At 42.2% G+C, this 14,493-nt stretch overlaps 1 long non-coding RNA gene and 1 pseudogene across 1 annotated transcript; one reads left to right on the top strand and one right to left on the bottom strand.

Moving 5' to 3' along the window:
- The first annotated feature begins 1,791 nt into the window (after positions 1-1,791).
- LOC103128070 (saoe class I histocompatibility antigen, C alpha chain-like) lies at positions 1,792-13,762 on the top strand (annotated as a pseudogene).
- LOC132538064 (uncharacterized) lies at positions 8,353-13,423 on the bottom strand. The gene is made up of 2 exons (XR_009549477.1): positions 8,628-13,423; positions 8,353-8,462 (listed from the first exon to the last, which is right to left on the bottom strand). It is a non-coding gene; the product is annotated as an uncharacterized LOC132538064 (long non-coding RNA).
- Positions 13,763-14,493: the final 731 nt, after the last annotated feature.

Below are 14,493 nucleotides of genomic sequence, written 5' to 3'. Positions count from 1 at the left end.
CCAAGGCTTTAAAGATTTTTGTGTGAGCCTGCTAGCTAACATGCAGATGGACTAAAAATACTGTCTGGGAAGATGGTGTCAGAGTTGAGAATAAGGTTATGGAGCTGTATTAAGGCAGAGAGTAGCTCCCAAACATGAGGAAAGTATATAACTACCATTAACTGTATACCCCAATGATCTGACCTAGGGCCCATATATATTCATATTTAGCACAGGAGTTTGAGTGACCTCTGAGTCCCTACCAGTTTGAGCTTGCAGTCTATGATCACAGCTGGGAACATTCTAGGTTATGCTCATTCTAGGACAGTCTTCCTCAAGTGGCAGAGTAGGTTGTCTTCCTTCAGAGAATGGGGCAGTCCCTACCAGTGCTGCTCTACATTGAGGGCTAGGTCCTATAGAGACCCACGAGATGATGTTCCTGATGGAAGTAACCAGTGATGGTGGAGAGAGGGATGCTAGAGGTTTAGGCCTACCGTATCTATGTGGAAATACAAGAATTCCCTGACTAGGGCCCCAGATGATGGAGTGGCCTGGTATTTACCAAAAAAGCCATCATTAATGTGAGCTAGTCTCTTGCCCTTATCCAGCTTTTGTAGTACTTCCTTTATTTGATGAGGTTAGACTTTCTCCCACTTGTTTAATCATTGAGTATCCTTTGTTGTATCCAAATAGGCTTAGGGTTTATGGGATCTGGCCTCAAGTTAGGGACAGAATAGAAATAAAGTTTAAGTGGGATCTAAGTTAACCTTAAGTTTTACTGTATTTTACTTATTTGATAGTTATAATAGAGTTTGTCATATGGGACAATAATTTTCCATGGTTGACATACATATTTTTGCCAGTGTATCTCTTGGCCAATTACATACAGTATTCCTTCTAAAGATTTTTTAAATTAAAAAAAATTATTTATAAAATAAAAATATCAACAAAACTATAAGAAAGGGGGTAAAATTCCACACATTTCCCACCATCAGAGTTCCATATCCCATCCCCACCATTGGAAGCTTTCCTATTCTTTTTATTTATTTTATATTTATTCCCTTTTGTTGTCCTTGTTATTTTATTGTTGTAGTGATTATTGTTGTTGATGTAGTCATTGATGGATAGGACAGAGAGAAATGGAGAGAAGAGGGGAAGACAGAGAAGGGGAGAGAAACATAGACAACCGCATACCTACTTCACCACCTGTGAAGCAACTCCCCTGCAGGTGGGAAGCCAGGGGCTCAAACTGGGATCCTTAAGCCAGTCCTTGAACTTTGCGCCACATGCGCTTAATTAGCTGCGCTACAGCCCGACTCCCCGAAGCTTTCCTATTCTTTATCTCTCTGGGAGCATGGACCCAGGATCCTTATGGGGTGCAGAAGGTGGAAGGTCTGGCTTCTGTAATTGCTTCTCTGCTGAACATGGACATTAGCAGGTTGATTCATACCCCCAGCCTATTTGTATCTTTCCATAGAGGGGCAGGGCTCTGGAGATATTGGGTTCCAGGGTACATTGGTGAGGTCATCTGCCCAAGAAAGTCAGGTGGATGCCATGGTAGCATCTGCAACTTAGTGTCTGAAAAAGCACTAAGATATAAAGCAGAACAAATTGTTTAATAATCTGGAACCCAAGGGCACGGAATATAGCAGGTGAGATTTGGGGTCTCCATTTTGGAAAAAGTTAGTAGGTCTATTTTAGGTATATTCCAAGGGGCCCATGACTTTACTAATTTTTTGCTTGAGCCTGACAACTAACATGCAGGTGGGCCGTCTGGTATTTTCCGGTCCAGGCGTCAGTCGAGATTTGCAAAAAGACCCCGTGACCTAGAAAGAGCCCACGAGGATGAACTCGGGGTTTGATTTCGGTTTCGGCTGGAAAGAGAGGAACCTGAACCATAGGTACCTTGCGGGGCGGGGCCTGTGGGCAGCACTGACCTCAGAGCCGCGCAGGGTCTCACACCACCAGTAGATGTCCAGCTGCGACGTGGGTCCCGATAGGCGCCTCCTCCGCGGGTATCACCAGTTCGCCTACGACGGCACCGATTACATCGCCCTGAATGAGGACCTGGACTCCCGGACCGCAGCAAACACCGCTGCTCAGATCACCCAGCGCAAGTGGTTAGAAATCGGTGAGGCTGAGCACTGGAGAGCCTACCTGCGGTGGGAGTGCGTGAGTTCGCTCCGCAGATGCCTGGAGATCGGGAAGAAGGAGCTGCAACGAGCAGGTACAAAAGTGGGTTGATCAAAAATAATTTTGATTCGTACTCCTACTGTGGGAGGGAGAAATGATAGGGGAAGATGTTCAGAGAACTCTAAACTACAACTTCATTAGAACCTGGAGAGAGAAGAGGAAAAGGGGACATTTGGATGTAGTAAGTTGTATGTGTGACTTGGAAAGGAAGAGAAGATGGGACCTTAGGAAAAGAAAATGGGGGGGGGGGAGAGATATAGGCAAATAGTTATGGAAATTATAGTTAACCCATATCTGCAGTCTTTTTTATTATTTATTTATTCCCTCTTGTTGTTATTGATGTTGTTGTTGTTGGATAGGACAAAGAGAAATGGAGAGAGGAGGGGAAGACAGAGGAGAGGGGGAGAGAAAGATAGAGACCTGCAGACCTGCTTCACCTCTACTCCCCTGCAGGTGGGCAGGGGGGGGGCTCAAACCGGGATTCTTGTGCTTTAAAGGTAGGTTTAACCTGCTGAGCTACAGCCCCATATCTGCAATCTTAAGAGAACTACTGTAGCTTACAATGGAAGGATTGGGGATTCAGAATTCTGGTGGTGGGAGTGGTGCTAAGTTGTACTTCTGTTATCTTGTAATTTTGTAAATCAATATTAAATCACTAATAAAAAATTTAAGTGGGTTGTGAAGCAGCTAAAAGTTATACAAAAAAGACTTTTAAGAGCCTAAGGCTCTGAGGTCCAGGGTTCAACACCCAGCACTACTAGAAACCACAGCTGATCAGTGCTCTGGTCTCTCTCACACTGAAATATAATAAAGGGTGTGTGTGTGTGTGTGTGTGTGTGTGTGTTAAATACCAAAAACCTCAAGAGCCTGTGGCACTCCCTTATGCTGGAACCAAAGTTGTTCTAAGTGAAGGAAATCCACAGCCACACCATCTTTATTACACAAGTCTCATCTCATCTGGAAACATCTGGTAAGGTAGTGAAACAGAATCCCTACCAGAATACTGCCCCTCCCATAGGTTAGGAGAGCACAAAATTCCCCTAGATGTTCATACTGGGTACCAGAGAGTGGGGCTTGGATTGCACCTGATGGACAATTAAGTCTTTTTTTTTTTAAAGAGACTCTTCTTCTTTTTAAAAAATCATCTTTATTGATTCACTTGGCAGAAACAACCAGAAATTGAGAGGGAAGGGGGTGATCGAGAGGGAGAGAGAAACACCTGCAACACTGCTTCAACACTCGCAAAGCTTTCCCCCTACAGGTGGGGACTGGGGGCTCGAACCTGGGCCCTTGTGCACTGTAACATGTGCGCTTAACCAGGTGTGCCAGCACCCAGCCCCATATGTTTTCTTTTAAGAAATAGTAGGGATTCCCTCTGACTCTTGAAGCAATTCTGGGAACCACAGGGTATGTTATCTCTCAGGATTTCTTCTCTGTCCCAATCAGTGTGTTTGAGGTCTAACTCCAACTTTTCTGACTCATTTGACCTCAAGATTAGGACCAGAAATTTCTTTTCTCCCTCTCAGAGAACTGCCTCCCACCATGACCTGTCTGTTTTGATTTGTAGACTTTTCCCCTGAATGGGAGATTGTCCCAGCGCCTTGACTGGTGCCTAGTTTTCTATTCATTCTCACCCTAGTTGTCCTGTGCAGTCTCACGGCAGTCACTTAGCACTATTTAACAACACAATAAAAATGTAAGGTTCCTGAAATTTCATTTTCTTTTGAATATTTGTTTTTATTTTATGAAAGAAAGGGTAAGAGATAGAGAACCATAGCATCACTCTGGTATACTGGATGCAAGGGATCAAACCTAGGGCCTCATGCTTGAGAATCTAGGGCTTTATCCACTGTGCCATCTGCTGGGCCACAAGTTCCTGACTTTTCTGACCTTTCTCCTCAGATCCCCCAAAGACAGATCTGACCTGTTACCCCATCTCTGAACATCTCCTCTCCTCTCCTCTCCCCTTCCCTCCTCTCCCCTTTCCTTCCCTTCTTTCTCCTCCCCTCCCCTCCCCTGCCCCCTCTCCCCTTCTTTTCTCTTCTCCTCTTCTCTTCTCTTCTCTTCACCTCCTCAGTTCACTTATAATTGCACTTGTCTTTGTAACTCTGGCAGCTAGAACTAACATCTGGAGCAAGAAGAATTCAGGTAGAAAAGGGAGTAGGGGGGTAAGAGTTTTCTTTTCCCTTTGGGAGTTACTCAACCTGTGATAGGGTAAAGAGAAGGAAGTGACCAAAGAGCCTCTACTCGAATGAGTCAAAAGTCTTTGGAGACTCTCAGCTGGACTGGGGCTAAGGCCTACAGATCAGACTCTCATTTCTCTTCCCTTCCTTTCCTAAAGCCACTCCTTCAGAACACCATCCTTGTGGCAATCCTTGTTGCCCTAGTTCTCCTTGGAATTACAGCTGTGGTAGTTGTGATCCAGAGGTGATGCTGAGGTAAGGAAGGGGTGTGGGCTTGACTTTCTTTCTTTCTTTCTTTCTTTCTTTCTTTCTTTCTTTCTTTCTTTCTTTCTTTCTTTCTTTCTTTTTTTCCTCCAGTGTTATCTCTGGGGCTAGGTGCCAGCACTACAAATCCACTGCTCCTGGAGGCTATTTTTCCCATTTTGTTGCCCTTGTTGTGGTTGTTATTGTTGTTATAACTGTTGTTGTTGTTGTTGTTGGATAGGACAGAGAGAAATCAAGACAGGAGGGGAGACAGAGAGGGGGAGAGAAAGATAGACACCTGCAGACCTGTTTCACTCCTTATGCCGGTCCTTGGGCTTTGCGCCATGTGTGCATAACCCACTGCGCTGCTGTCCTGCCCCCTTGGGCTTGACTTTCTTATTGTACTGAATCTCGAGCTGAGATAGAATCTTCTTGCCCTGTATCATTAATGGGAGGTGCCACGCACAAGCACAAATATTTTCCCAGTCTGGGCCCTGATCTGCTGATACGTACTCTGTTGTAAAGTGCATATACAAATGAAGGACAGAATTTTTACCTTGATGAATCTAGTCATTGTTAGATAAGTCAGAGAGAAATGAAGAGAGGAGGGAAAGACAGAGAGGGGGAGAGAAAGAGAGACACCTGCAGACCTGCTTCACCGCCTGTGAAGAGACTCTCCTGCAGGTGGGGAGCCGGGGGCTCGAACCAGGATCCTTAGGTGGGTCCTTGTGCTTTGTGCCACGTGCTCTCAACCCAGTGCTCTATCACCCAACTCCCAACCATTTAATTATTTTTTAAGATTTATTTTTCATGAACTACACACCCAGAAAGAGAGCTGGAGAGGCCAGAGCATCATTCTGGCATATATGGTGTCAGGATTCAAACTTAGGAAGGGCTTCATGTTTATAAGCCCGAGCTCTGCCACTACAAAAAATGAGCCAGTCAAATGATGCTAAGCTGAAGACCTCTACAAACATTCCTAAACTCTTTTCTCATCCTATTTCCGTCTTCTCAGTAAAAAGTCCCCAAAATAAAGGAATACAGAGAGATGAGAGGAAATGAAGCCTTGCTCCCGAAGGACAGACTTTTGCTATGGTCCTGGGGTGAAGGAGGTGACTTAATGGGACTTTTTTATAAAGAAGTGAATATGCTAAAATCAATCTGGAAACAAAGACAGCCTGCCTTAGGGACTTATATCCCCACCCCTGTTACTGTTGAACTTACCCTCCTAAAAAAATGAAGAATAGTTAGGAACTGTAGACTTTTGTTTGATAGTTAGGAACTGTAGACTTTGAGAAGAAGTTATGGTTATGAGGAGTTATGGTTCTGGAGGCTTGAAGATCTCAGGGAACTTTGACCTTTCCCTGATTGCCCCTAAACCTGGCTCCTGGTTTCCTGCTTCCCAACTCATACCTGTGCAAAAGACTAACAATCTCTGGAAGGGTGTGGGTTGATTGAATAAGATATCCTAACTTCTGCTGTGCCCGTGCAAATGGCAACAAAGTCATTTCCTTCATGCAAACACTGGTATAATAGAGTGGTTTCCTGCTGCACTGGGCAGTGGGCCCATGTGGGGCTTCAGAAAGTCTCTCTGACTCTTGCCTGTCCAGTCTGGTATTGAAACTGTTCTTTCTCTTCTCAAATGTATATCTGGACCCCTTGTCCAGTAGCAAATTCATTTCTCCCCACACAGACCTGGTTCCAAGGTGTGCTGGGACTGTGGATAAGAATTATGAGATCTTAGATGTTGGATGTCTTTGTGTTATACTAGGGGTGTGGACCAGCATACAGATCCCTGCATCTGTGATTTTTAAATTTTTTATTTTAAAGATTAAACATTTTTATTAGAGAGAAAATAAGAGATATTTCTATGGTTTCTCTACAAATGCTAGCTTGTTTCCTTAATAGGGAACCTGACAGGTAGATTATTACATTAAGCACTGCAAAATTAAGAGACAATTGTATTTTAACAAAAATACTCTGTACATACCAGCTGCAAAAGGCAAAGCTGTTTTTTTTTAAAGTTTTCATGATTATTTGCTATAATACATAAACAATATGCATTTTACAGCATTGGTTTTACATACTGTAGATGCTCTGACATCCCAAATAAGAAATCCCCATATTTAAAAGTTGCAAGAAACTCCTTTATTCTTTTTAAAAATTTTAAGGGTATATATTAATGAGAAAGGACAGTAGAGAGAACCAAAGCATAACTGTGGAACATGCAATGTTGGGGCTTGAACTCTGGACCTCATAAAAGAAAGTCTACCATATTCAAGTAACCTGCTATATATCATGCCATAGTAAATGCAGGACCATAACTGTGATACATGGTAGTTTATAAGTTTGGCAAATGAAAATGCTAAAATATGTGAACAACTGCTCTGTTTAAGTTCAGAGCACTGCAAAATTCCATGGATGAGGGTGGGGGAGGTAGCATGATAGTTATACAAAGAGACTCTCATGACTGAGGCCCTAAAGACCCAGTTTCAGTCCCTATCACCACAATAAACCAGAGCTGAGCAGTGCTCTGGTAAAATAAATGAATACATACATAAGTAATATATATGTTTTTAATTCCATGAATGATTTTTACATTCTAGTTTTTATGATTTTACATTCTAGTTAACATAGACATTTTACATTTTACATTCTAGTTAACATAGACAACCCACTAAATACAGCATACTAACACACACACACACACACACACACACACATATATGGAAAGTGATACTGTACAAAGATTATAAAACTTTCATAAATCAATACAAGACTCTTCATTATAGATTACAAAATCACATTTTTGCTGGAGTCATATCTTACTTTAGTGATAAATTCTACTCCAAAAATGACATTTACATACCACATTAAAATTCTGGCTTCAGTGGTGGTTTACAGATAAGAAATTTTCCTCATGCAAGATCTTTTATAATTTTTTAATTTTATTTTAACCAGAGTGTTGCTCAGCTCTGGCTTATGGTGGCACAGTGGACTGAACCCAAAACCTTCTAGTCTCAGGCACATACTACAACATACCTGAGCAGTACTCCTTAGAGTATCAAGGAAATTTTAAAAAGCAAGGGAAGTCAGATAACTCACAACTGGAGAAACCTTACAGACATGACTAGGGGGGCAGGTGGTGGGACACTGGGTAGGGTGCGTGTTACAGTGCACAAGAACCCAAATTCAAGTCCCTGGTCCCCACTTGCAGGGGGAAAGCTTCACAAGTAGTGAAGCAGTGCTCTTTCCTTCTACCCATCTATCTCCCCATTCCCCATCAATTTCTCTCTGCCTCTCTGATTTTTCCATTTTATTGGGCAGTAAATAGTTTACAGTGTAGCTGTTGACACATAGGAATAGTTTATCTCCCCCTGGAGATAAACTATTGTGTGTGCAGAACACTCTCACCCCCAGCTTAGCATCCTTCCCATCATCATTCATCAAGATGTCAAGACCTTCCTCACCCCACTTTGCTTTGGTGCAATACACCCCCACTCAGACCAAGTGTTGCCTTATGTTTTCCCTCTCTGTTTCTATTTTTTTAAAGTCCCACCTGTCAGTGAGATCATCTGGTATTTGTCCTTCTCCTTTTGTTATTCAACTTAACATAATGCTTTCCAGCTCCATCCAAGATGAAGCAAAGGATATGACTTTGTAATTTGTAACAGCTGAGTAGTATTCCATTTTGTGTATATATTGGGAAGCCCAATTTCCCTGCCTCTTCACTTTATGAATTAAACAACATCAAAACATTCAGATTCCTTTTATAGAAAGAGAATCAGAAGAATCTTAAAGTGACAAAATAAGTACAGGAATAAATCTTCCATCATTGAGTCCATACAAGACAGTCATCTCACACTGTCAGAGAAAAAAAAAATATTAACAAATTCAGATGAGTCACATAAATGGTGACATTTTCAACAGCCCATCATATGTTCAACATGTCCTATTCAAAGAATCCCCACATCCCAGTTCTATTCCTTTTGTCCCAACCACTACCCATTCAGGCCTCCAGAGTCTCACCTTTAGGACTCATGAGAGATGTATCAGAGCCCTGGGCACTCTCATTTCCTGGGGTGAGAACAAGTAAGAAAGCCATAGTCAGAGGTCACAAAAGATTAGACTAAAAGTGGATTTATGGGGTGACTAAATTCAACCAAAGAAATCCTTCTACACTTTCTCAAGGGCCTCAGGCATCATGTCCTCCTCAATACCCAATTTCCCTCAATATTTACTTGTAGCCTGAGAGTAGTTCTTTCCTTTTTTTTTTTTTTTTTTTTTTTTACCTGAGAGAAGAAACATAAGATTAAGGAGAAAGTCTAGGCCATTCTATGCTAGAGGAATCTTGTCATCCGGGATCACAAGTTTTTAGACCGGTGACTGAAGACCCAGAGCAGGATTAGAAACATGAAGAAAAGGGTGTCCTTAGACTATAGCAACCTTCTCCTGGAGCTTTCTCCTCAGCAGGAGTATTCCCTGTAACCTTCCACTGCTAGGAATCTGGACCCTGTGGCCAGATTTATCACGGTTACAAATATGTCTTCAATCTTCACAGGATCTTGGCAAAACAGTGGTAGCAACCAGAATGCATAATGCATAGTGTGAGTGATACTTTGCACTAATAGGGTTAGCTAATTTCTACCTCTGGTTGAAAACTTCCATCAGGATAGAACATTTAGGACTACTCTCCCCTTATTTTCCTACTTGAGCACTATCTCCACATCACAAATCCAACCATGGCAATGAGCACACAAAAAACCAGGACAACACTGATGACAGTTGTGAGAACAGGAAACTGAGGAGGCTCTCTAAAGGGAAGGTGAAGGGTCCAGACTTCAGTCTTGAGTCCTTACCTATGGAGGGTGTCGAGGGCTCTGCATTCTCTCAGAAACTCTGCCCCTCATCTTCCTCCTTACCCCATCTCTGGCTGAGGAGATGTGCTGCACATGGCAGGTGTATTTCTGCTACTCTCCAGAAGGCACCACCACAGCTGCCCACTTCACTCACAGGTGGTGAAGCAGGTCTGCAGGCGTCTATGTTTCTCTCCCCCTCTATCTTCCCCTCCTCTCTCCATTTCTCTCTGTCCTATCCAACAACAACAATAAAACAACAAGGGCAACAAAAGGTAATTAATAAATATTTAAAAAATAACAATAAGTTAAAGAGTCAATTGGGGGTTATGCTACAGAGTGCCCCAGCAATAAAACCGGCAGCCAAAATATATGTCCTATAGATAGATACATTGTTCTCTCCCCCTCTCTGTCTTCTCTTCCTCTCTCAATTTTTCTATGTTCTATCCAACAACCATAACAGTAGTAGCAACATCAATGGGTAGATAAGGTCTTTATTCCCAGAGCTGGGACCTGGGACCTGGGACCTGCCAAACAGGGGCTTCTTCTGATAGCCTGTTTAATTAGAAATGCAGCAGGGACCAGAAGATGGCTCAGCCGGTAGAGCTCACTCTTTTCAATGTGCTCAAACCAAGACCCAGGTTCAAACCACCAGTCACCAGGGAGAGCACCTATAGGGTGACAAGCAGTGCTGCAGTGTCTCTCCTCTCTGTTTCTCACCTGTTTAGTTAAAAAATAATAATAAATTAAAGAGTCCACCATGGGGTTATGCTGCACCGCTTCCCAGCAATAAAACTGGTAGGAAAAATATCATGTGGTCTATATGTATAGATAGACATAATTATCATTTTCAAAACTAAACAAAATGCAACCTTGTATCCCATGAAGTGGCACAGTGGATAAAGCGTTGGACTCACCAATCATAAGTTTTTTTAAAAAACAATAAGAAGCTGGGCAGTAATGCACTGGGTTAAGCGTACACAGTGCAAAGTGCAAGGACCCACACAAGGATTGTACGAGACCCCTCACTTCCCAATCTTCAATGTCTAGTGCTGTTATAGTCCAAATACAACCAGAAGCCATATGGCAATAGAAGACAGACCATGCTGAAAGCAGAAGTCATGCAGCAGGGTGGAGTAGTTAGGTAAGGACTCTGGGGTGAGAAGAATGTAGAATAATGAGCACACAGAGCTGCAGTGTCTCTCCTCTCTGTTTCTCACCCTGTTTAGTTAAAAAAAAAAAAAAGCAATAAATTAAAGAGTCAGTCATGAGGTTATGCTACACAGTGAGTGTCCCAGCAATAAAACTGGCAGAAAAAATATATGGCCTATATCTAAAGATATTGTTCTCCTCCCTCTCTGTCTTCCTTTCCTCTCTCAATTTCTCTATGCCCTATCCAACAACCACAACAGCAGTAGCAACATAAATGGGGGGGGGGGGAATAGCCTCTAGGAGTAGTGGATTTGTAGTGTAGGCACCAAGCCCCAGAGATAACCCTGGAAGCAAAAAAAAAAAAAAAAAAAAGCAATATAGCCTTAAGCTACTATAAACTCCATCAATGCTAAATTACAATAAGATGCCAAAAGCAGTATATTCTTGGAGGAAAGCCGAGAAGAAGTTCATTAGTGGTTAGCCAGGAGGGTTCTGGGCTGCACAAATCTAATATTAAATACTGTCACTCACTCAGATGTGAGAGACTGGGGACACTGTGAATTGAGACATTAATGTCAACACGGTAGCAAGTGCGCTCATTATTCTCCACTCTCCTCACCCCAGAGTCCTTACCTAACTACCCTACGCTGCTGACTTCTGCTTTCAGCACTGTCTGTCTTCTATTGCCATTTGGCTTTTGGTTGGGTTTGGACTATAACAGCACCAGTAGTTGAGGTTTGGGAAGAATCACTGAGAGTTCTGATTTGATCTGCTCCCTCTAAGGTGTGAGGTGGGTCATTCTTCCACCAGCAGCCACTGGTCAGGTAGGCTGCCCCTCCTGTGAATCTATAGGTTTTTCTGAGCTTGAAACTGTTCCTTCCTCACTACATCAAGTTCAGAGATAAAAAGTTTCACACCATGGAACTCCAGGAGCTACTGTCGAGGGCAAGTGTGTGTGTGTGTGTGTGTGTGTGTGTGTGTGTGTGTGTGTGTGTGTGTGTGTGTGTGTGTGTGTTAGGGGAAGTCCTTAGGCCTCTTGTTCTTTGGGGTGCTCTGTGCTCCAAACACTACGTGGTAAGAGTTTTGTGTGGTATGAATTTTGTAGTTTGTTATTTTATTTTACTTTTATTTTACACCTTATTGTAAAATAAAACACAGATACCAAAAAGAACAAGTGTCTAAAAACAATGCCACTTAAGGGATCGGGTGGTGGCACAACTGGTTGAGTGCACATGTTATAGTGCTCAAGGACCCAGGTTTGAGCCCCCGGTCACCACCTGCAGAAGGAAAGCTTTGCAAATGGTGAAGCAGGGATGCAGGTGTCTCTCTTTCTCTCTCCCTCTCTATCTCTCCTACTCTCTCGATTTCTGACTGTCTCTATCCAATAAATAAAGATAATGAAAAAAAATTGAATGCCACTTAATAAGACAAGCTATAACCATCAAAGAGATAAAAATTTGCCAACCAGCCATTGCCCCTCCAATTTCCAATTTCAGTCATAGCATCTCCCCATCCCCAAATAAAAGCTGGTATTAACTTTTATAATGATCATTTCTTTGCTCTATTTTATAATTTAAACTTCTACAATTATAGTGTAGTTTTTACTTTTAATAATGCTGTTCTTTTTCATTCTTGAGGTTTCTCTTTTGTGTCTTCTATTCTCCAGAAGATATGTCTTTTTTAAAAAATATATTTATTTATTCCCTCTGTTGCCTTTGTTATTTATTGTTGTATTTATTATTGTTGTTGTTATTGATGTCATTGTTGTTGGATAGGACAGAGAGAAATGGAGAGAGGAGGGGAAACAGAAGGGGGAGAAAAAGATAGACACCTGCAGACCTGCTTTACAGCTTGTGAAGCGACTTTCCTGCAGGTGGGGAGCTGAGGGCTCGAACCAGTATCCTTGTGCTTTGCACCATCTGTGCTTAACCCGCTGTGTTACTGCCTTTTTTTTTTTTTTAACCAGAACACTGCTCAGCTCTGGCTTATGGTGGTGTGGAGGATTGAACCTGGTACTCTGCAGCCTCAGGCATGAGTCTCTTTGCATAACCATTCTGCTATCTACCCACACCCAGTATATGTCTTTTAGAGTTTCCCATAGTTTGGATTTTGTTGATTTTACCACCACGGTATAGATAAAAGATATTTCTATCATCTGTATTTCATATAAATTGGTGGTTGATTACAGAGCTTTGATTATATCTGGATCTGATAGAGGAAAGATTACCTCACTGGTAATTTTTTCATTCACCTAGATGCATTCACCGCCTGGTTATTTATTTCATTGTGAGATTTAAAGACATTGTGTTCTATGGCTAAATCTAATCCTTAGCAGCTGTGAAAAGTTACATCCTCAGATCATCATTTCCTCATCATTCATAGGCTGAAGAATTTGAAAAAGCTGACATCTTCACAATTCTACCACCGCTTAGCTAAACGAACTCCAAGTTTGTCGCTTAGTTTCTGAGTTCTTTGCTGCCCACTAGAGAAGATCAGGGTCCCCCTGGAGGTGGCACAGTGGATAAAGTGTTGGACTCTCCACAGCTATATACAAATAATGTCAAAGAACATAAATTATGGTGATGTTGTGTATGATACAGCAAATCCTAACAAAGGGATATTTCAAAGTTGCCAAATAATGTGATTATAGCAATAACTATCTATTGTCTTCTTAACCCTAAGACAGCAGGAAGCTCCCACTTCCTCTATAGGACCTATATTTCCCCCAGTCCTGGAACCTCTAGGGTGGGCCTCAATTTCCTGCATGCTTCTCTCAACTCATACCAAATGATATTGCATCCACAGATCCCAACCTAATCAATGCAATGAGTACCATCTCAGCATGTTTCACTTCAGACTGTGTCCAGAGACCTCTGGCATGGAATGTCAACCCTTCACCCTCATTACTCGGGTGAGACCTTTCCTTTCATAGTATTCTCTAATTCTATTCCAGGAGGTTCACTTCCTAACAAAATCCCAAAACCTAGATATAGACCAGGTCCCATGAGACAGAGCATATGTTCACATGTATCCATAAATTAGGGCAAAATATATACCTGAAAGCAAAAATACACAATAGTCTGTAGTGAATCAGTATAAAGTTCCTAATGAAATATTGTCTATTAGACTTAGATACCCTCCTCACCTACCTACCTTCTATTATAGTTCTCTCACTCACTCCAAAGCTCACCTCATCAAAGCAAGGACTGCAAAAATTGAATAAGGGCAAGAGACTGGCATACTTTAATGATGACTCTTTAGTCACTATCAGGCCACCCCATCAGCTGGAGCCCTATTCAGGGAGTTTTGAGATTCCCAAATAGACAGGATGGGCCTAGATTTCGAATAAATTTCTCTCTCCACTATTACTGGTCATTCCTATCAGGAACAACACAATAGACCCCTTTGTGGGCCCCCACGGGACCTTGCCTTCAACTTGGATCAACAATGGTAGAGAATGTTCCATCCTCCAAAGGGAGGCTGGACAACATACTCTATGCTACACACCTGAGGAAGATGGGTCCTGATATTGGGGCAGTTTAGAATGTCCCTATTCATGACCACAGAATGTGAGCTCAGATCAAGAGGGATGCAGAGGTTGCATAGGCTCCTAAGCTGAATATGGGCCCCAGATCACATCAAATTGATGGGATTTACAGTCAACAATATTTATACACGTTTCCCATATTTGGGAGCTACTATCTTCCCTGATGCAGATTTCTGGTCCTTTTTCTATCCATGACATCACCTCCCCAGACAATAATTAGGATCCACCTGCATATAAGATTTCAGGCTCAGGCAAAAAAACAAAAATAAAAACAAAAACACTAGTATAGCCACAGGCCCTTTGGAACTTAACTAAAATATGCCTACTAGCTATCTAAAAA

The sequence above is a fragment of the Erinaceus europaeus genome, chromosome 4, assembly GCF_950295315.1.
Source record: "Erinaceus europaeus chromosome 4, mEriEur2.1, whole genome shotgun sequence".
In the NCBI taxonomy this organism is placed as follows: domain Eukaryota; kingdom Metazoa; phylum Chordata; class Mammalia; order Eulipotyphla; family Erinaceidae; genus Erinaceus; species Erinaceus europaeus.
This window is presented reverse-complemented; position numbering and strand designations above follow the sequence as displayed.